The following is a 22,441-nucleotide window of genomic DNA, read 5'->3' on the forward strand; positions in this document are numbered from 1 at the left end:
AATGATGATTCCAACTTCTACCCGCTTGTTTTAAACCATACAAACTCTTGTTTAGTTTGCAAATTCTTGTATTTTCATTCTTGGTTCGAGGTAAATTCATAAATATTTCTTCTTCCAAATTCCCATATAGGAAGGCAGTTTTTACGTCCATTTGATGAATTAACCACTTTTTCTTCACAGCAATTGCCAGCATAGTCCTAACCGTGGTCATTTTCGCAACTGGCGCAAAGGTTTCCGAATAATCTAACCCTGGCCTCTGTGAGCAACCTTTGGCAACAAGTCGAGCTTTGTACCGTGGTAAACCACCTTCATTTTTGATGCCGAACACCCACATGGAATTGATAGTTTTTCTTCCCTTAGGAAGCCCACTAACCAATGTCCACGTGTTGTTATCATCCAAAGCCATAAGCTCTTCATTCATTGCTTGTTCCCACTTGTGCCAATCGTCGCGTTGCATTAATTCATCAATTCGTTGTGGTACCTCTTCAGAATTATGAGACATAACAAAACTAGTTTCAAAATTATTCAGCCATGCTGGGGTTCTCGTGTTTCTTTGACTTCGGCGTCTCTCATCAATAGCTATATCTTCGAGGTCATTAGAAACATTCTCGGTGTCCACAAATTCATCTTCACTATCAGAAGCATTAGCTGATTCAATCTGAGGGTCTATTAATTCTTGTTCATTTTCTATTTCGCATTCTGTTAAAATTTCTTTCTCGTGAAATTCAACTTGCTTGCGTTCCTCGTCAATAAAACTTCGGAAATAGAAATTATTTTCATCGAATTTTACGTCTCGTGAAATTATTATTTTCCCTTCGTCTTCGTCCCATAGTCTATATCCATTTGGTGCGTACCCAACCATAGTAAGAACTTTACTTCGTTTGTCTAATTTCGTCCGATGTTCTTTATTAACGTGTGCATAAGCTAAACAACCAAATACTTTGAGCTTACTTACATCGGGCTTACTTCCAAACCACATTTCATACGGTGTTTTCAACACCTTCAACGCACTTGTTGGACTACGATTTAGTGTATAGCATGAAGCATATAATGCTTCCCCCCACAAACTCATTGGTGCATTACTTTCATGTAAAATGGTTCTTACTTTTTCCATTAGGCTTCGGTTCATTCTCTCGCTTACCCCATTTTGTTGAGGTGTATACGGAGCGGTAGGTATCATTTGTATTCCTCTTCCTCGACAGAAGGCCAAAAATTCTTTACCATAATACTCGCCTCCGTTATCAGACCTCAGTTTAGAAATACGAAGAGAGAAATGAGAATTAGCAATAGCCTCAAATTCTTTAAATTTTTCAAGAACTTCACTTTTTTGACTCAACAAGTAGACCATGACAAAATGTGTGAAATCATCTGTGAAAGTAACAAAATACCTGTAACCATCATGTGTCACTTCAGGCAATTTACCACAAACATCGGAATGAACTAGTTCTAATGGCCTTGATGATCGTATTCTTGGATCAATGTTAAATTTTTCTCGCGTTTGTTTCCCAAAAATGCATGAATTGCATCCAAACGGGCTCGCAATCATGGAAGATGGTACTAGATTCAACCTCTCAACCATATTGTCTCTTACCAGTCTGGATAAACTTTGCATTCCCAAGTGTCCAAAACGAGCATGCCATAATTCAGTTTCATTCAATCCTTTACCTGTTAATGCTTTACCAATATTTTGAACTAAAAACAGTTCCAAAATATAGAGACCATTTACCTTTTTACCTGTGATAATAACATGACCTGTCTCATCAAGTATTTCCACCATATCATTCCTGAAAACAACTGATTTTCCAGTAGATTCAATACGAGAAACTGATAGGAGATTTGAGCTTAATTCCGGAATGAAAAGCACGTCGTAAATATCAACCTTACGCATTTTATTGGTCCTCAAACAACAGTTTCCCTGTCTCTTACCAATGATACCGGTACCAGTTTTAGCGGTATCAATTTTTAGTTCCTGGCAGTCCCACATCTCGTTGAACGCTCTTATGTCTTTAAACATATGTTGAGTAGCGCCGGAATCCATCACCACTGGAATAAACGTTGTCGATTGAACGGGAAATTTTCGTGAGTCCATACAGAAAACTCGAGAGTCCTGCACAAAATCGTCGTTCAGCCTTTTTAATGGCACTCGTACCATGAAGCTACCATTCTGACGTGTGACTAACGCTACATCCCGATGCTTTCCATCCGCGTGCATCTCTACCTGAGGCTTATCCTGCTGCTTTTTATTCCTCCACTGTCGACAAAAACGTTGTTTGTGGCCTGGCTTACCACAATGGAAGCAAACAAGTTGTTTCTTCTGTGGTTTTTGCGTTGGCTGCTTGCCGTTCCCAACCATCGCCACTTGTCGATCGAAATTTTGTCCGCTCGCACCAGAATTCTCCGCGTCCAGAAAAATGCGTCTTATCTGATCAAGCGACATCTTCTCTATGTCGTCCTTTCTCACAACCGACAACGCTCCGAGAATATGTTGATATCTCTCCGGTATGGCAACCAGTAGTGTATTTAACTGCTCAATACTGGTAACAGTTTCTCCCATACACTCAAGTTGTCGAACAATCTCTTCGTGAGAAGCAAAAAGCTCTTTGAGAGATTTAAATCTCTGCGTCTTGAGCGTGTACAATCTTGTTCGCAGCCCAAGCATGGCTACCGCACCTTGCTTCTGGTAAACTTGATCCAACCGAGTCATGATTTCTCTTGCATATTTACAATGCAGCACATGCCCCATCGGTTCATCATCTAGTGCCAGCCAAAGCTCATTAACAGCAGCGTCGTCATCTTTCAGACGTTTTGCCAGTTTCTCTTTCCTTTCAGCTTCCTGTTCGGCTGAAGCCCCTACTGCCGCTTCAAAATATTCTTCTTCCTCGGGAGTTTTCTCGAGGGCATGCAACAAACCTTCATGCTTGAAGTGTTGCTCCATCCTCTTTCGCCAAAGAGGGAAAGATTTTTCGTCTCCTTTGAATACCGGAACGATTACTCTTTTCAATCGGTTGTCCATAATTGAAGATATGTCAATACCTGGAAACCTTACAAATGTTAGAAATTAAATAATTTCCCCTTCTTTCAACATAGAGCACTAGCTGTGTAGACAATATTCGGAGCTTTGCCCCACAGACAAAACAGATCTCTGTCTGAGCAAATGCAACGAAAAGTCACTCCACAAAAAGCCTCTGAACCCAACAAAAATAATCGAGAATAATTGTTCCGCAGAAAGGGTGGTCTCCGCCTGAACAATTCTCAATTCTTCCAAAGCAATTATCTGTTAGGACAATTTACTCTGGGCCCATAACCTGTTAGCAGAGTGTAGTTGTGTGAGAAAACCGGGTAGGGTCTTCACCACACTTCAACGAACCTGTAAAAGGGTTTTCTTTCATAAATCATAAATAATACCGCAACCCAGAAACAGTTCAAATAATATGCCTTTCGCATTCTTTATTTGACCATTCTTTAGTATCGGTATGATCGACTCAAAGTACCTTCGAGTTTAGAGTTACATTACATTGTATGAGTCGCCTATGTCTTTATTCTACTCCCTAGTTCGACAGCGATGGATACTCATCACTTTACTACCTTCCCTACTCAGAGCGTCGGCATCGTCCGAACTAATGGCTAAAGCTTTCTCTCTCGCAATATTGCTCTCTTGTGGTATCCCGAGTGTACAGGTGTACAGAATAAACATAGTAATGATGAATTGATATTACATACCGAAAATTGATTTTTCCAACAATCTTGTTATATCAGAAGGAGTCATTGGTCGGTTAACGAACTAAGCCATATTTTTCATAAACGGCTGTTTGTTTCCTGCACTGCATATGGATCACATTTTTGGAAAAGCCCATGCATTTGATAGAGTCGTCGTCCGATTTGACGGCTTTTGCCGTGCGTGCCGATCAGAGAAGACAGACAATAGCGTAGATGGCGCTGCGTTCAGTGCAAAATTTTGGTGGTTAAGTCGCAGAAGTTCACTCAACTGCGTTCTTTGCTGTTTTTTTCATAATACCAAGGTACACTTTTACACTTTACAACAACGGTAAAAACAAAATTCCCAGTCGATAAACAACGATTAGACTTCACAAATCTCGTCAAAAATAAAAAAAATAGATGGAGCGATTGATGTAAACAACTATTCGGTAAGAATACATTGAACTATTATTATATGTTATATATTAACCGAATCATTTAAACAATAGGGATGAAAAGTAGGGTTACCAAATGGACTGAGAGCAAATTAAGGACATCCCTGCCAAATCTATTCAGAATTGGAGCCTGAATCAATTGTCCCTTGAGCCAGAATTCTGAAAAAGTTTTCTGGGATTCTGGCTTTTTTCCAGCAGTTGAACTGGGACCACAGACTAAAATAAAAGGTGGAGCTAATGTAATGGGAAAATTGCCGGATCTATGTTTTTTGTGGGAATTCCCTCATAGTGTTATATCTGTTAGTCTGTGCTGGGACGTTGAATCTTGATCGAGACAAATTGGAATGGTGTAGTGCCAATATTGAACGAAAATAACCACTTTGGCCACACCTCATGTCGAGTAATCCCACAAATTTTGGTTACTTCTGAGTAAAAGAACTTTTGGTTGGAATAAGTCGCAGAGAGTATGCATTAACAAAAACAATCAGTGGGAGTATTTGAAATTGACAATTGAAATTGATTCTCTTGGAATAAAGTTGATCTGAATTATTTAATACAGGGTGATTCATCATGACGTGTTTTTGATCTCGCAAAAATTTAAAAAATGGAGTAAATCGCGAAATGTTTATTTGTAAATCGAAAGAACATTTTTTGCGATTTATTGTTTGAAAACAATTTCTTTTAAATATTAACCATGTTGGCGCTTGAGGTAATCCATTCGACTGGTCCAATTTTTGATGACGGATTCGAGTATTGCAAGTGGCATCTGGCTAATTAGTCGAGTAATGTTGGTTTCCAATACCTGGGAATGTCACCGCCGCTATGTTTTCTCCAATGCGTGCGTGGTCGATTTATTCGCTAATCATCCAATAGCGAGAACTGCAACTTTTACTCTTTGATTGTATGGCGAATAGTGGAGTCAGTTGGCCGATTATATCCATGATTATTATATTATGGTCGGAGTGCATCGCTGATTTTCGAAATATAGTTGAATAATCTGAAAATGGTGAGCATACTGTGGTGGCAAACAATACTAAACTACAATAACATGACATGCCCTGTTAAAAACATCATGTTGAACCACCCTATATATGCCAAGGTTTGAGACTAAAAATAAAGACGTTTGAAGTAAAATAAGGACGCTTTCCAAAAACCTCGAAAATAAGGACATGTCCTTTAAAATAAGGACGGTTGGTAACCCTAATGAAAAGTCACCACTTGTGGCTGAACAGCCAATATAGTGAATTAAAAATGTAAAGCAAACCAAATAATATAATTAAAAACAAAATAAATAAAAAATAACAGATCTCATAACAAAAAAAATATGAAATCCTTGAACGCATATATGAAAGCGGGGCGATAAGACTATGTTATGAAAAACATAAGTTGGACTTTCATGGATGCAGAAATGAAGGCAAATGAATTCATAAGTCTGCTTATGACGTTCTTAGAAGTCTAATGGAATCGTTTTAAGGCTGGTTCATATGCCGTGATTTATGAAATTCTCAGGTGTTGGTGTAACCCCTTATTTACGCTGAAATGAAATCTTTCTATCTTTTGTTGGAATCACTGAAAAAACTAAGCACGTTAAAATCACGTGGAAAATTATTGAGCTGATCCTCAAAATCCTCAATCCTCAAAACACATGAAATGCACACGGTCGCCAATTCAATATCTAATCGAGTGTAAGAAATATGATTATGGGATTCATGCGAACTTGTGTGAAGAGCACATTAACATCATAAGAAATACCACTGACTGAAATTTCCTAATGAATTAAACGTGAATATCACTTCATTTTACTTATAGATTTAATTGGCAGAAGAATCGGTTTAATGAATTGGTTTACAGATAGAAATACATGGTTTTCACGCGAAAATCATATAAAAAGTTCATACTTTGCGACTCAAAAGCATGGAAATCATCATTCAATGGAAAAACATGTCGTATTTACGTGAAATTTGCTTGAATATAATTTGAAATACCACATAAAATGCGTTTCGAAGGATTTCCATTTCCAAGGATTTTAATTTCATATTGTTTTATCGTGTAGCATATTATCAGTGAATGGTAGGAAACTAGAAGTGAGAATCAGTGCGAAACGCATGTGCAAGAGTAAGTTGAAATTATTTTTATTAAGGGGTTACATATTGCGAGAAAAACTTGAAGAGAGTTTGAATTTATGTGAATCTATGAAGTAATAATTTTATTATAACAAAGTTGTAGTATTTTAATAGGGAATTAATAAAAAACAGCATTAGGTTATTTATCAAAATATACTGAAAACTGGTTGGGTTATGGCTTTTTTCTCGGAACCTTTTTTTTAAGAGGCTTAGGGTGATCACGATGGAGGTTTAACTCAAAACATCTCAAAATTAAAAAAAAATGTTATTAGCATAGCAGTATTCCTCGTACCTTAACGATTAATTGAACAAATAATATTTTTTCCTTGCATACAGGCAACATTTAAAAAAAATCGAAGCTCTAAAAATTACATTAAAAATTTCTTATTCATAAAACAAAAATTTATGCATAAAAAAAGGAATCGTTAATTAATTACGAACAATTGAAAAAAATGAAGAAAGTTGGCTGGGTAGTTTTTTGTCAATTATGAGCACGACATTTCGAGATAATCTAGTATAAAATTTACCACTGCTCTTGGTGGTCGAGGCGCTTCGAAGCGCTGTAACTTTTGGTTTATTGCTCGGAGCTCTATGAAAATTTGGGTAAATATTCCCAAGGAGTTGTTCTTTCTGATAAAACATTTTTTTTTAGATTTGTTGAAAAATAAATAGGTATGTAACCCCTAATTTTAAATATAAAACTGTTATTTTTTACAAATTAGCGGGCTAAAATGCACGAATATCTTAAACTGAAAGTTACCACTGCTCTTGGTGGTCGAGGCGCTTCGAAGCGCTGTAACTTTTGGTTTATTGCTCGGAGCTCTATGAAAATTTGGGTAAATATTCCCAAGGAGTTGTTCTTTCTGATAAAACATTTTTTTTTAGATTTGTTGAAAAATAAATAGGTATGTAACCCCTAATTTTAAATATAAAACTGTTATTTTTTACAAATTAGCGGGCTAAAATGCACGAATATCTTAAACTGAAAGTGTTAAGTTAAAATTTGCTCCTCCTAAGCATAATTTTTTTGATTCATTGTGAATTTTCACTCATTCGGTGAATACCATGGGAAGTCCATCTAAGCTAAGCTAAAGACATTAACTAAAGTTCAGTCACTCGATGTCAGCAACAAAACTTATGGTTGCGAACAGGCATTACATTTATCCTCTCGCGGAGAGGATAAACAACGCTTTCCACCATTGATGAAAACTTGTCGATTTGAAGCAAGGAGAGAATGCCTTATTCCTATTCAGTGTCTATCGTTAACATAGCATGCGTGTATTTTTTCCTATATTGTTGGAGGAACGATTCTAATTTTTTCTTCTTTCGTTTATCGCTTCCTAATGGACTTTGATCTTATCCTCCTTCCGTAAGAGATGAAAATTCTTTATCATCAGTCTAGAGTTGACGATAAAGTCACATAACGCGCGGTATTGTGGACTAGCTAACGAATGGATTTTTTTTAGCTCATCTGATGGTACCAAGCCTTTGCTTATCTTTGCATATTATAATGTCATTTTCGATGGTTGTGCACCGGAGTAGTTTGCCAATGGAAACTGTAGTGTTTTTCACTTCTGCTCAAAAGTGCACAAGAAGTACAAAACCAGTGCAAGTAACTACACGGGTACCCATTAATTCATATTTTCCAATCTTCCGGGAGAGAGGATAAACTGTTCTCCAAGAAAATGGGCTGCTGATAAAATCAACTCTCGCATGGATGGCAAAAATATTTATCGCTTGCTTTGGACGGGAGGATAAGATACTTGGTCGTTACCATGGGGAAATAACATGCGAGCGACCTATCTGTATCTTACTTGTGAGTGATAATTTTAACCACTGGTTGCGAACTATGCGAACCAAACAACGTTATGTCTGATCATATACATGCGCCTAAATATAGGTGCCCAGTAAAAGCTCTGATGAATATATTTAGCCATCGAATCCAGCAAAGTTAAGATTAAGATAAACTGAATGAGGTACACAATTTTTACTTGAACTGGAACCAAACAACTTGATACACTATTCAAATATAATTGTCCGTATCCAATGATACCGTTTTCGCTTGGCCTCTAACCTGAGTCAAGTTCTAACTCTAGCTGCTATTAGATCATTTAAGAGTGTAAAGGACATTATCAGTATAAATTGTCTACGAGTTTGGGATTGAATTACATACCTACATTTGAAAATTTATGATAACTAGTCCCGTTATTCAGGTGATTGTAAAATTCAAATAATGCCTAACATTTTTAAATTAGTTGAAAAAAGAATCGCTGTATTTACAGTCCATGAAAGTTACAGTCTGTTGTTATTGGGTATTGGGACTAAAAGATTGATTTTTGAATTTGAAATCAAAATTGACTCAATTGGTCTTTTTAAATCTGCCCGAAATTCAGGAAAGTTTCTTGTTCTAAAATGGGCATTAAGTTATTAGCAGAATATAACGATGTTAAAACATGCGCGTTAAAGTTAAATAATGAAATACTTCGGTGTGACAGCAGACAGCACTAAAATCTTGTTAGTGTCACACCAGTTTGGAGAGACGAATCTTTCATCGTTTTCAGTTTACGCTCACTTTCGTTTCAGACATTCCAACGAATCATTTCACCGGATACAACATTTTGAATTATCTCTCATTTTCGCGAAAGCAACAGGTAACCTTTGTACAGGTATATGATGACAGTTTCAAAAGTCTTTCTAGCGGGGATTAACTTGAACATGCCCCAGACTTGATTTGCATATTCAGCCTATTGTTGATGTTGGTTGATACCTAATCGAGAGTTGTCTGTTCACCATAATTATGATCTATTGGGGCTGTTTCGTCGACTAACATTTACTTTCGTATCCATTAAATACTTCTTCTATTCTTGCTGCGGCATAAAAAGGGAGTTACGTGATTTGAGTGTCAAAACCGGATAGCTACGACGAAAAAATCAACGATGAATTCCGCTTGTTTCATATTTGGAGGATTTCAATAACTGCCCGTGGCAATGCAAACTGGAATATGACGAAGTACTGTGGTGTGTGGTTCGGTCGGTGTTTTGTCCATTTCGTTGCCCATTTATGATCATATTTATTTTAAACAAGCAAAAAATATGCAGAAGGGAAGGAGAAAAGAGTAAAATTAACGGACCAGACCAAAGCAGAAGGAATGTGATACACCGGTTCGTCTGATATACCTGCATGTTGTGACAATCGAATTGCCAAATATTTATTTGTAAAGGGCTATTGTATTATATTGGTTAACGATAAGTTGCCTTAAATAATATGCCCTTATATCAAACCTGTGCTGGCTGGCGAATTTCTTAGGCGCATTCGCTTGGGAATGCGTTCATGTTCAAAACATCGAAATGAAATTTATATAGGTCAAATAAACAGTGAGTTGGTAGTAAAGGAAGCAGAACCTGTCTCTCGCCAGCCACGATAAATCAATGTGATACAAATTATGCCACGAAGGTGCGTGAGCGTGTATGTTATCAGCGTTCCTAAAGTGCACGTGGTGTCATGGCATAAGAAAAGTTGTTCCATCGGAAACGAAACCCTGTCGTCCACAGTGCACCCATCCGCCGGAGGTCTAGATTTCAGTTGCTTCAAACATGTTTTGCGTCAAGGTAACGTGATGATAGTATAATTTACAGTACAAAATTAGATCAGAGCCACATAATTTTGTAATTATCGTGATGCATGACGATCAGCTGAAACTGTGACGAACTGGTTTGGCATCCGTCGTGATTCTTAAACATTGCTATTCAGAGCGAGTAGGAATGGCGTTTGCAAACTTTGACAAGCAATGGCCGCAATACCAGTCAAAGTGTATTCAGTAAAAACTATTTATTTTTTTTAAGATGCAGAAAGTGTTATTTTCAGGAATCAGAATATATTGGCTCAAATGGTACGTTCGCCATGTTATACGGAGATTTGCCGCGCCATGTCGTCTCATCACTGTCCTGATGGAAAGGGAGGCGAAAGAAAGAAGGTACACACCAAAAAAATATTAGTTTTACCGGTGACATAAATCCTAAAATGTCCTAATCTAGCAAAACGTAATTCACAAAATGACTGAATTTTATGTGTTATCAGACCTACCGGAAAAAACCATTTTCAATAATTGATATTTACGTAAGGAGAATTACATTATTGCCGCCTCCCATTTAATTTTACATGAATGATATTAAAAATACAACAAGCATGTTTTTTTCGGTGCTCAGCGACATAAAATTACTCTTGTCTATGAAAACACGTTAACAAGCACCGAATGCGGATTCTCACCAGAATGTCGTCAGTTGCTCGCGCGATTAGAAGTATTCAAGTGAAAATCTCGGTAAATATGGTGATCGTGTGCAAAATTTGTGGTATTTCAACCGAAAACACGGAGTTCCATATAAAACATGTTCGATTACATAAGAAAAACAACTGTTTTGAGTGTGCCTTGGATAATTGTCCGTTGTTTTTCAAGAATTTTCAAAGTTACGTAACGCATCTTCGTCAGCGCCATATTGGGAGGAAAAAGGATTTACAGATAGAATGTCCACTTTTGACTTGCCAATTCGAATCATCAGATTTCAAAACAATGACCAAGCACATTACTCGTCATATTTCAGAAGGAAACCTGGTCTTTTGTCCTTTGAAATGCCGGATTAGCAAACCATTTGCCACACCCAACACTCTCAGAATTCACAATATGTACTATCATCGAATGGCAACCCTAAAGCACATATCCAGCAATCCTCATATCCCTCCCGAATATGAGCTGCCTTTTTCCGAGAAGATCTCTGAGCTCCCGTTGAACGTAGAAATGGAGAATGAAGAAACTATTGCAGATAAATTAAGTGACATGCAACGAAGTATTGAAGTGGTATTTGGGACATAGTTTTTGAAGTTAATTTCAAAAAATCACGTTACTGATGTTGTTATTCAAGAAATAGTAGATTCGATGCAGGAAGCTGTTACCGTTGAAAGGAAATTTTTGGAATTAAAATACGAAGCAATTGCTAAGGATATTGAGCTCCCTGTGGACTCCAAAGGAAAGATTAAACAGTTAGTGTGTTCCAATAACTTGTTTGATCACCTCTTCGGGGAGGGGGGAAGTTCCGTACCTCACACATTCGGAAGAAGTTTTTTGAAAAGAATTTTTCTTACATTTCTCCTGTTAAAGTACAACTTCAAAGGAATAATGACCATATCAATTGTTTTTATTACTATATTCCGATCTTGGATACTTTAACGGCAATGTTGAATGACAAGAAAATCTATAACGCAGTGTTTCGTGAAAAGCATTCTGTTCCTGGATACATGAAAGATTACACCGACGGTCTTAAATACAAAAGAAGTAGCTTTTTCAGTAAGAAAACTTTGGACTTATTCATCTATCAAGACGCGACTGAAGTTGTTGTGAATGCAATTGGAAATGCTGCTGGTCGCCATAAGCTTGAATGTGTATACATGGTTATTGGAAACTTAGATCCACACTTGCGCAACCTTACAGAAAACGTCCATTTGGTATAATTATGTAAGGCGAAAGATTTTGCTTATTTTGGCACAGACAGAATTTTCAGGAGACTGGTTGAAGACATAAAAAGCCTTGAAGAGACTGGAATTCTTGTAAACGGTGGGGGCTACGAAGAGAGAATTTATGGGTCGATATTTACGACAATGAACGATAATTTAGGAGCCCATCAACTAGCAGGACTAACGGAGAATTTTTCAAGGAGCTCATTCTTTTGCCGTTTCTGCTATATTGAGCATCACGCCTTTACAAATGACTGTTTCACAATCGCTGAGTCAAGAACACCCCAAACCAACCGCCTCGACGTGTCCAAGATCACTTGTAAACCGTCTGAGATACCGTATCGGGGTGTAAAAGGACCATGTATACTCGATGAACTAAATTATTTTCAAATGTTTTATTATGGAGCACCACCTTGTGTGGCTCATGATCTTTTCGAAGGATGGGCTAATAGTGACTTGTTTTTAATTTTTCATCGTCTAGCGAAAGAGAAAATCGTTTCTGGAAACTATTTACAAGCAAAAACTAACAGCATTTGCAAGCAACTTAAATTAAAAACTAAAATTACATTGGACTTCTCTAGAAAAATCAAAATTATCAAAGCAAAGGCCTGTGACACATGGCATCTAATTCAAATACTCCCGTTTATATTTATAGATAAAGCAATTGATTTCAATAACCCATTAATAATAATGCTATTCTTAATCAAACAGATAACAGATATAATTACATCACCAGTGATATCAAATGACCAAGTTAACTTACTATCATCACTCATAAGAGAATATCTCGAATTAAGAACACAAGAATTTGATGTACCCTTAAGACCAAAGCACCATTTTACCACTCATTACCCTCACCTCATAGTTTGGATGGGTCCATTAATGTCCTATTGTACACTTTTCTGCGAGCAAAAGCATTGTTTCTTTAAAAGAGCATTGCGAAGTACGCTGAACTTTAAAAATGTTGTTAAATTCTGCAGCGAACAACACCAATATTACCAAGGCTTGTTAAACATGAAAAATGTTCGATTCGATCAAGCCTTGTTAGTAGAAAAGTTTGTAGAGTCTTTAGAGTATTTGCCAGAAACGCTACGAAATCATTTGAATCGATATAAACTGTTGGATGATGAAAATGTTTATTCTGAAGAAGCGACTTATTGCGGTTATAGCTACAAGAAAGGTCAATATATCTTTCTGAAACATGACGAGTATGGAGAGCATTTCTTTATTATGGAAATTCTGCTTTTGATTTATCAAAAGGCAACAAACAATATTTTCTTGTACGGTAAACGCAAGGCTGTTTTGAACATCCACGAAAAAGGACTATTTTTAATTCAAAAGGAGTGTTTATCAATTGATGTCATAAACATCAATGATCTAATTGACCGAGCTCCATTAAATTTTTATATTGAAGGCGGTCATGAATATTTGTTTACTAAGCATTCAATTCCACTCATAAATTAGCAATTCATCGACGTTGAAAATGGACTCTCTGGTAGTGTTCAGAATTTGCGACTCGACACGATTACATCGCCATGCTATTCCGGCGTTTGGTAGTACAGCAAGTTTATTGGGTGAATAAACAATACACAAATTATATTTAATATTACGGGTTCCAGGATCAACTGCATTAGGCAAACAAGTTACACAAATATAACTGAACACGATGGATGCCGCATAACTTCAAACTTGGTGCTTCAAGTATTCAAAGACAAGTTGCTGATGCTTCTGGGACCAAACGAAATGTGGGTTGCTGTAGATACCATGCTTCAACCATTCGATGAAACCAATACGCAGTCCGATGGTACGTAGATCCATTTTAATTTTTAGATTTATTGCCCAAGCTATACATTGCACATAACAGCGGTTCTCAATATTTACAATTATAATTGAGGTGATCGTGACATGTCTGTAAAAAATCAAATTAACAGTTAATGTTTATGGATCATCTAAATCTTCTACATACCAGCCTTAAATAGCCATAGTACACAACTTCAGAATCATTTCTTACGTCTCTCACTGATACTAATTACTTCAGATGCAAGTATATACAATTTTTTACAATTTACAATTTTTACATTAGCTGGCCGATGATTTGTTTGATAATTATTAGACTAAAATCAAAGAGTTTTGCTACTAGTTACGTGCTACACTGCAAGGTGTGTAGTATTTTAACGTCGTTTTGCTTGAAGCGAAACTGTATCAGGTTGACCAAATCCCAACAGATGTCAAAATGTATGAACTGACAGTGGTTGGAGTTATTGGACGATTGTTTTGGGAGTGGGGGCCAGAAAATAACAGATCGTAGACACGCTAAATTTATTATACTTAGTGATTGAGCAGAATATTCGGAATTTTGCAGAGTCAATAAAAGAGTTGCGCATCAATAACTTTGTTCCAGTACCAGGAAAAACTGGACGTACGAGAGTGAAGGGAGAAAATGTCATCATGTTTTTAGTGGTTGAGTACGACTGAATTGACAGCGGTTATACCTCTACCCACACTGATAAAATTCGCTATATTGAATCTATTGATTTCACACATGATTTTTTTTGCAATTTGAAGCACATAAAAAATATTTGTCACACATAAATATCATGTGACAACTATTGAAATGAATGTGGGGTACATCAAAATTATAAATGTTTGCCACATAGAAATTTTCAGTTTCATAGCAGTTTTCACATCAAATGTATGTGCGTGATCAATACAATTTATATGCTTAACACATTTTGTGCATGTGTATTAGACTGGCTCAATTTTTGACTTTTAGCTCCACCAGGCTCTACTGATTCCTTTTATGGCCCTTAGTAATTGTGCAAATTTTGGTACAAATCGGTTGTGTCTACGGACCCTCCAAAAATTTCAAAGTTTATATGGAAATTAGTATGGAAAATCAGTTAACATTGAAAATAAATACTTAAAAAATCACCTCATCAATCAATTAATCAGAACACTATATATTTCTAAAGGTATTCTTTTACTGAACATATTCAAGGAACATTGTAAGTTTGTGAAAATTCGCTGAGAAAAGTTATTAACTAAAGAAGCAGCATGACTTCAAAACAAGTGGATTTTATTATTAACCATAGCAACCCTGTTTGAATAACTGTATCTGTCATTCGCGAGCGGTGGGTGGCAAATCTAAATTACACTTGTATAACGATGGAGCCACAGAGAACAGACGTCAGTTAGCAAATTTTATTCGTTTCTATCGCTTGGTCATGAAAATTCAGTAGTAGTAGTACTAGTAGTAATAGCTACTAAATAGTTTTAAATTTACATTCTTCATATATTATAATTGATATGTACAGAGAAAAAATGAAACTGTATAGCTGGGCATGTTTGCCTACATTTGGATTTTTACGTTAATAAATTCAATGAATATATAACTACGAACAACTATGCAAGTTCAGTCTATTTTCTACTTCTGCCGCAGTCAGACGTACAATCGAGCCAAGTGAACAACAGGCCTCTCGATCTAGTGTGCATTGTCTCGAGAACAAAGAAAATATCGGATTATTCTTGTCATCATGAGTAAAGTTGACGAAAAAGCTCTACTCCGACCCAACGCTGCGGTCGTTGACTTTAAATTTTGTTTAAAACGACCGAGTTTTAGTGAAGTGGAATACCTTCTGAAGGTAAAAATGCAACTTAGGCTTGCGGAAGTCTTGTACCTTCAGTACCATCATCTTCGCAATGTAGTGTTAATATCATTCAACACGTTAGCACAAGCCGAGCGTTTCGTTTTGAAGAACAATTTAAAACACGTGGTTGAAAGTGACAACGTTGGAATTAAGATTCCCGTATACATTGAGAATGATTATATAGATGTAAGGTTATATGACCTATCACCTCGTACCCCTCCTGAGCCAATTGCAAAATGCATGTCGCAATACGGAGAAGTAGAATCCGTTACACCTGATACTTGGAGAAACTTCTTCCCGGGTACACCTAACGGCGTTTTTGTAGTGAGGATGCGGGTTGAAAGGCCTATACCCTCCTACTTGGAAATAAAACTCAATACTCACGGAACTACAATTATGCAAACTACACTATGCACCCATGAGGGGCAAACTCCTACGTGCAAGTATTGTAATCAGACAGCTCATCATGGACAACCTTGCGCGGAAGATGCAGAGGAAAATGCATCTCAACCGATTGCCAACTCATCTACGGCAAACCAACCTAAAACAGAATTTTCAATACCAATGCCTGAACCACAAACGGTGGCCAAATTTGTGGCAGCTGTTCAGAGCATAATGACAACCGCAAAAGAATCATCCAGCACCCCAAAAGCAACTGTAAGCAACATCAGCAACGAATGCAGTAACAATGACGACGGATTTACACTGATCAACAATAAGTGCAAGAAGCAAGGGAGAACATCTGATCCCGGACACCAAGCCAGCTTCGACCGGGACGTGAAAAACAAGAGAGAATTAAATGACCCCCCTGACGCTGTTTGTCAACAGACCTCGCGAAAGAAGGTCTCCGCTCGCAATAAAAAGTTGCCCGCACGAGATCTAATTAATTAATTCTTGTTCGTATTTTTTATTTTTACATGTATTGTAAACGTATAAAAGATCCACGGCTCCGTTAAGCTACCGCTATGAGCCGTGTCAAATAAACGAATTAAAAAAAAACAAAAACTATGCAAGTTATTTAAAAGAAAATCTCTATATCATTAGCGCTAATAACTTCCAGAGCGCAATCCCTATTTGTTGCCCTAAAGCTAATTTTACGTCTAATCATAGAAGATTACGTCATATTTTAATTTTACATGGCATGTTATACTATGGAGTAAAATTACAGGTTCTGGAAATTACACGACGTGTAAAATTAAAATCAAACTAAAAAATGTGTTATTTTTGATGCTCGTATATGTCAGTCTCAGGACACCTAAATTTACACGATATTTTCTAAGTGTGTAGGTAAATGACAACACAATACAATCATAACACAACACAATTAATAGCCTGAATTCTTCATTCCCGAAGGAATAATCAATTCTACTAATAAAGCCTATTGCTCTTTACCATACTGGGTTAGAAACAATAGCGTATCCTTTAGTTGTTGCTCCTTGTACATACACTATTGGACATAACATGTGCAACAAATATCGAACTTTATTAAAAAGCGTCAGTAAACTACATCGTTCTTGAATCGAAACAAAATAAATCATGTTTAATAAATAAACCTTCATGTATTTTTTTTGGCAGGGCATCGGGAAAATCGTCGGACTTCAACAGCACATCCTGTGATTGTCTGATTCGGCAGAAATAGCTCTGATTCACTTTGTAAATTGAAATATGACTTATAAATTCCTTTTTGCTGTATTGGAGTGGAGTCTGTGTCTGTCCACCTGTGTTGTCCTGTTTTGAAGTAGTGAAGCGTGATCTTCCACCTGAGAGGTCCGCAAATATTTTTCCCGTCGAATACAATCGGAACACAGTCATATACTCAGTTTTTCATCCCGTATTTGACACAAATAATTATTATGATATCTTTCCTTAAGCAGCAATCGATAATTTCATCTAAATCTAAATCCAAGGCTCGCAACACCAATTTTAGTACACACCTAGAAAAAATCGTGTAAATTTACGTCTCCTGACCATGACATATACGAGCATCAAAAATGACATAGTTTTACGTTTGATTTAGATTTTACATGTCGTTGAATTTTGCGAGTCACATAATTTTACTCCACATATGACATTTGTTTAAAATGTTGAATGGTGTAATTTTATGGCACTGCGCGTGGAAAGTACATCTTTCATGTAAAATTAAACAGAACACGGTTATTTTTCGTCATTTCGTCAATTACGGTTTGTTACATTGTGGCAAGTTTGGAATTACGTCAACGATAAAATTAAGAATTTTTTGGTGTGTACTTTACGGTCATAAATTCTAACTATTTATAGTTTTTAAGAAACTTAGCGTCGTTATGGTAGAATAACAATTGTACAACACTTTAGTTGTGAAACGCAATCTTTTCCGCATGTTTTTGTACAGTTTAACAAAAAAAATAAAGAGAAAGCAAAACGTTATACTTGTTTTATTGTCTATCTCGAGATAATGTAGCATTTCGTCGAGTTCTTGCTATATGGGATACACACTGGCTATCAGATCAAAAATAAATTCAATAAATTCACAAAATCCCTAATTGTACTCTATACAGAATCGTGAAGATACGGCACAGTAATGTGCAATAATAATATCAGAGTCAATGAACTGCAACGGACTAGCTCTGGTTGTTGTGTGAAAAGAATTATTGATGTTTCTTGTGGATTAAATGATAGTCCAACATGAAGACGCTAATGCTCAACAACACAAGACTTGCTGAATCACATCAAAACGTGTGTTAATGCAAATACTTGTGATCATTATATGATAATCGTCGGCGAAACCATATGACGGAAATTCAAGCTCATTAAGTTTCCTCAACAAATTATCGGCGGCAAGGTTCCATAGAAATTGTGACAGCACACCACCTTGAGGACATCCGCAGACACTCCGTTTTCTTATCTCTACTTGTCTTAACGATGAGCACAGCTGTGTGTTGCTATGCATTGCGTGTATCCAGTTCGTGATATATATAAAGGTTCTTCATAACCTCGTGTTAATATCGTACGGGCCTAATCTTCGTCTTCTGTTAATGACGGTCGGGCTTAGGCAGTATAACGACGAATCACCTGAGTTCACTAACATGTGTCCTGGTATCGATATACGTGTCCATCTTTACCGTCGGTTGTCACGGTAAAGATGGACACGTCTATCGGTACCAGGACACATGTTAGTGAACTCGGGTGATTCGTAGTTATAGTGCCTAAGCTCGACCCTCATTAACAGAGCCCGTACGATATTAAGCCTGTTCTAATGACCCTGCCACTTCTAGTTTTCCGATCTGTTTACTTTATATCCTTGCTCTCACTTGAGTACTATGGCTCTAATTTTCATAACTTTCCCTACCCAGTAATCTCTAGCTAATTGAATGTCGTTAAAGTATAAAAAAGAAAATGTCGAAATAAAAAAGGAAAAAAAATAATATAATATAATATAATATAATATAATATAATATAATATAATATAATATAATATAATATAATATAATATAATATAATATAATATAATATAATATAATATAATATAATATAATATAATATAATATAATATAATATAATATAATATAATATAATATAATATAATATAATATAATATAATATAATATAATATAATATAATATAATATAATATAATATAATATAAAATAATGTAATATAATAATATAATTTCACATGAACTGTCAAAGAGGGACGTTCATCTCTGTGTACTGGAATGATGTTGTAAATCGTAGTTTCAGCGATGATGGTACAACACAAGCGAGATGGCGAATTGCTGTTTTATACCATGTGCATAAGCCGTGGCGCAAGGTTCGAATTGTATCATAGGATTCTTCTCATGAATCGCAAGGCAGTTATCAGCAAGCCGATCTTATTAAGACGAATATATAATGGAAAAAGAATTAAATTATTAGAGAATTCCTGTTATTAACTTGTCTTAACTTTGTGCTTGTTAATGGTCAATTTATTTATTTATTTATTTATTTATTTATTTATTTATTTTAAGTCGTCAATCAGATGTGAACCGGTTTCTTCGGTAACTTATCTTTACTAGCTAACAATAACATTAAAAGTAGTCTATATCTTTACTAGTTAACAATAACATTAAAAGTAACAACATAATGCGTGTTTACCCTCAAAAATGATGCGCTATTGATGCAATGTAATAAATTCGCTCATGGTGTTCGCTAGTCATGCTGCATTTTAATGTAACGGTGATCGTGTCTTGCTCACAATCTTCTAATTTTTTTCATTACTTTGTTTGTTAGTCTCAATTTAATGTTGGTCATTTTTTCGAGGAAAACTGGGCAACATATTCGATGTTGGTCGGTAGCTCATCAGTTGCTTGCTGTTTGTCGGTGTAGACGAGAAAATTAACGTAGCATCATAAAAATCCTTGGATGTTATGCCAGTCGTTGTTGGTTCGCCTGTCGAACATCGTCTTTAATAAATCGGTGGAAAAGTTCAATTTTTCATTTTTTTTTTACGAAATTTCCAGATGCGGCGTTTCACATGCATTTGCGGCATCTTACCCGAAAAGGTAATTTATTTTTAAATGTTTATGGTACTTCGAAGATTTTCGTGGTAAAATTATTTCCGCGTATTTTAGATGCTTATCGCAGCTGATAACAATAATTTTATCATGCATTGTTTGATTTAATCTGATACAGCATTGATTTTGCCCACTGTATTATAAAAAACTTTTATATCACTATTTTACATTATTTTTTAATTCACATTGACACGTCAAAAGTGATGGTTTAATACTAAGTACAATTCTTCGGGGTATGTGTTCAATCTCAGCTGGTTCCGATAATGGTCCTCAAGAAATCCATTGAATATTTTAGCTCAAACCAATACTAATGTACATCAATAACGTTCGAACAATTTTTCCATAACTTCACGACATTGCCAGACAAGTTCCAACAGCAGCAACAGAAGCCTCGGCAAGAGTAGAGGAAAAAATCCGCTATATGTACTCATACACGCGGCAAAAATAAGTAAAAAAAAGTCGCCGTCAAACTCCGCGATATGAAAGTTTCTTCTCGCGCTCTCACAAACTCCGTCTCAAGAGTGTTCCAAGGCGAGGCGCTTGACTTCGGACTTCGCGAAACGAGTCTCTTCGTTGGTAGATCGGAGTGTGATTTCCCCGCTTACTACAGCCAACATTCGCTCTACGGCGCTTTTCGCTTTACGTCTTTGCGCAACCAGTTCGTTGGGAACGCTCGTCGCGCACAGGCAAATTTCGTACGCTTGTTTCCGCGCTGGTCTACCTCTTGTTACCCTCGATTTTAGCCACAGCAGTGAATTCCTGTGCGACTCGGGCATTCTTGCAGGCATCGGTAGTGTAAAAGGGAAACTGTGAAATCGATACCTGACTGAAATTCATCCGCTAATTTACAATTCGGCAGCAGTGTGTGATGGTGGTGCACAAAAGATTGCAGGAAAAAAGCGACGAACCTTAAAAGTTCAAAAAGGTGGCATTGTGATGCGTGTGTGAAATCGAAAACCTATCCAAATTGGTGAAAATTTATGCATCGACAGAGGTCTATTAGAAACCACGTATTGTGAAGTGAATAGGTGAGCCAGTGAGATCATCATCTCGCAGCAAGGAAAATTGACGACAATCCCATTATTATTATAGCTGCTAATAGTATACCGTACCCCTCTTCGAATACATCGAACCACTTGTGTGAAAATTGGTGCATCTAAAGTGAAAATTTTCCTCCTACAAGTACCTACCCTAAAAGCCCTTGTATTTTATACTACTAGAGCGGAGAAGCACAGATAAAAGAAAATCAGCTACAGCTGCGTGAATGTGAACAGTTTATTTGTTTTTTTCTTTCATAACATTGAATTTTTAATGCAACAGAAAGCTAGTATTGTGGTGTGAGGAAAAAATAAAACCTACTTTTTATGTTAGAAGATTTTTGGCTCGTCCGACCGATTTGAAAGATTTGATCCGGAGCGCGAAGGTTTCCCATCAAGAGCAGTGGTTGACGAAGTGAAGTGAAAGAGAGTGACGACGACTTCGAAACCTGTTTACCTTCTCCATCTGCGGGTGCTGAAAAAGTGCAACATTAACGAGCTATTGCTTTATCAAAGCATTTGTATTCATTTTCATATCTGGCTGGATTATTATTACCCATTGGCTAACCGACTACGGCATCTATTCGAGTGTTTTTTACGGTTGGTGAGTATTGTCTGGAATTTTTTTAAGGGAGGGGTAGGGGTTTCAGCGTGAAAAAAATCTTTTTTTTTCGATTTTTTTGAAAATTTGGGTGAAGCGAATTGATTAAAACTTTTGTACATTATAATTTATCATTTCAAAAACATTCTGTAATTTTTCTATGCAAAAAGATCGTCTCTGAAAAAAAAACACGATTTGTGGTGTTAACTGTCATTCAAAAACTACTTAGACGATTTATTTTAAACATTGCATACACATTTTATATATAAAACACCCTACAATTAATTTTCGAAATATTTTTTTCAATTTAGGGTTTTATTAACTATTTGAAAAAAATTTATATTTTTCACCAAAAATTCCGCCGTTTTATGAGTAAAAAAAATTCTATTTTGATTAAATCGTATTTCTCAGTTTCATATTTTCCAGATTATAAAAACAATAATCAATTCATTCGCATACATTGTGATGAGATAATGAAAAATGATGCTTCCATTTTTTTATATTTTTTAACAGTTCGGTTTAGTTTTATTAGATTAGAAAACTGTTTAAGGGGTAGTTAGGTTAATTCGGTAAAAAGCCACATTTAAAATAATGTTATGGAGTTATAGAGACTGATGTTAGCGTGTTTATTCGATTTACATATAATAATGCTACAATTGAACAATATTTTCTCAAATTTTCAGAGAAAAATACCAAAAATTGTGCGAGCGACAGTTAATCTCCGCAGGCATCTCGTCGAAAGCTTGTTTTGGGGTGTACATCATTACTCAAAATCTGCTGGACCAAACTTACGAAAATTCTTCTACACGCCATTCCTCAGGTACTGGGAACTTTTGTTTTGTTCTCGATA

At 36.3% G+C, this 22,441-nt stretch overlaps 1 protein-coding gene across 3 annotated transcripts in view; it reads left to right on the forward strand.

The window, feature by feature from the left end:
• Positions 1–22,441, forward strand: part of LOC131688730 (calpain-C) — a 98,852-nt gene that overhangs the window by 16,638 nt on the left and 59,773 nt on the right. The window contains exons 1-2 of one of the 3 annotated variants that reach the window (XM_058973207.1): positions 20,618–20,981; positions 21,325–21,594. The exons of 1 other annotated variant lie outside the window; for it this stretch is intronic. The gene's annotated coding sequence lies outside the window, so the exon portion shown is untranslated. Of the gene's footprint in view, positions 1–20,617; positions 21,595–22,441 lie in introns of those variants that run through there. One more of the 3 variants, XM_058973211.1, reaches the window with a different exon arrangement.

This window comes from Topomyia yanbarensis, chromosome 3 (assembly GCF_030247195.1).
Source record: "Topomyia yanbarensis strain Yona2022 chromosome 3, ASM3024719v1, whole genome shotgun sequence".
Classification (NCBI taxonomy): domain Eukaryota; kingdom Metazoa; phylum Arthropoda; class Insecta; order Diptera; family Culicidae; genus Topomyia; species Topomyia yanbarensis.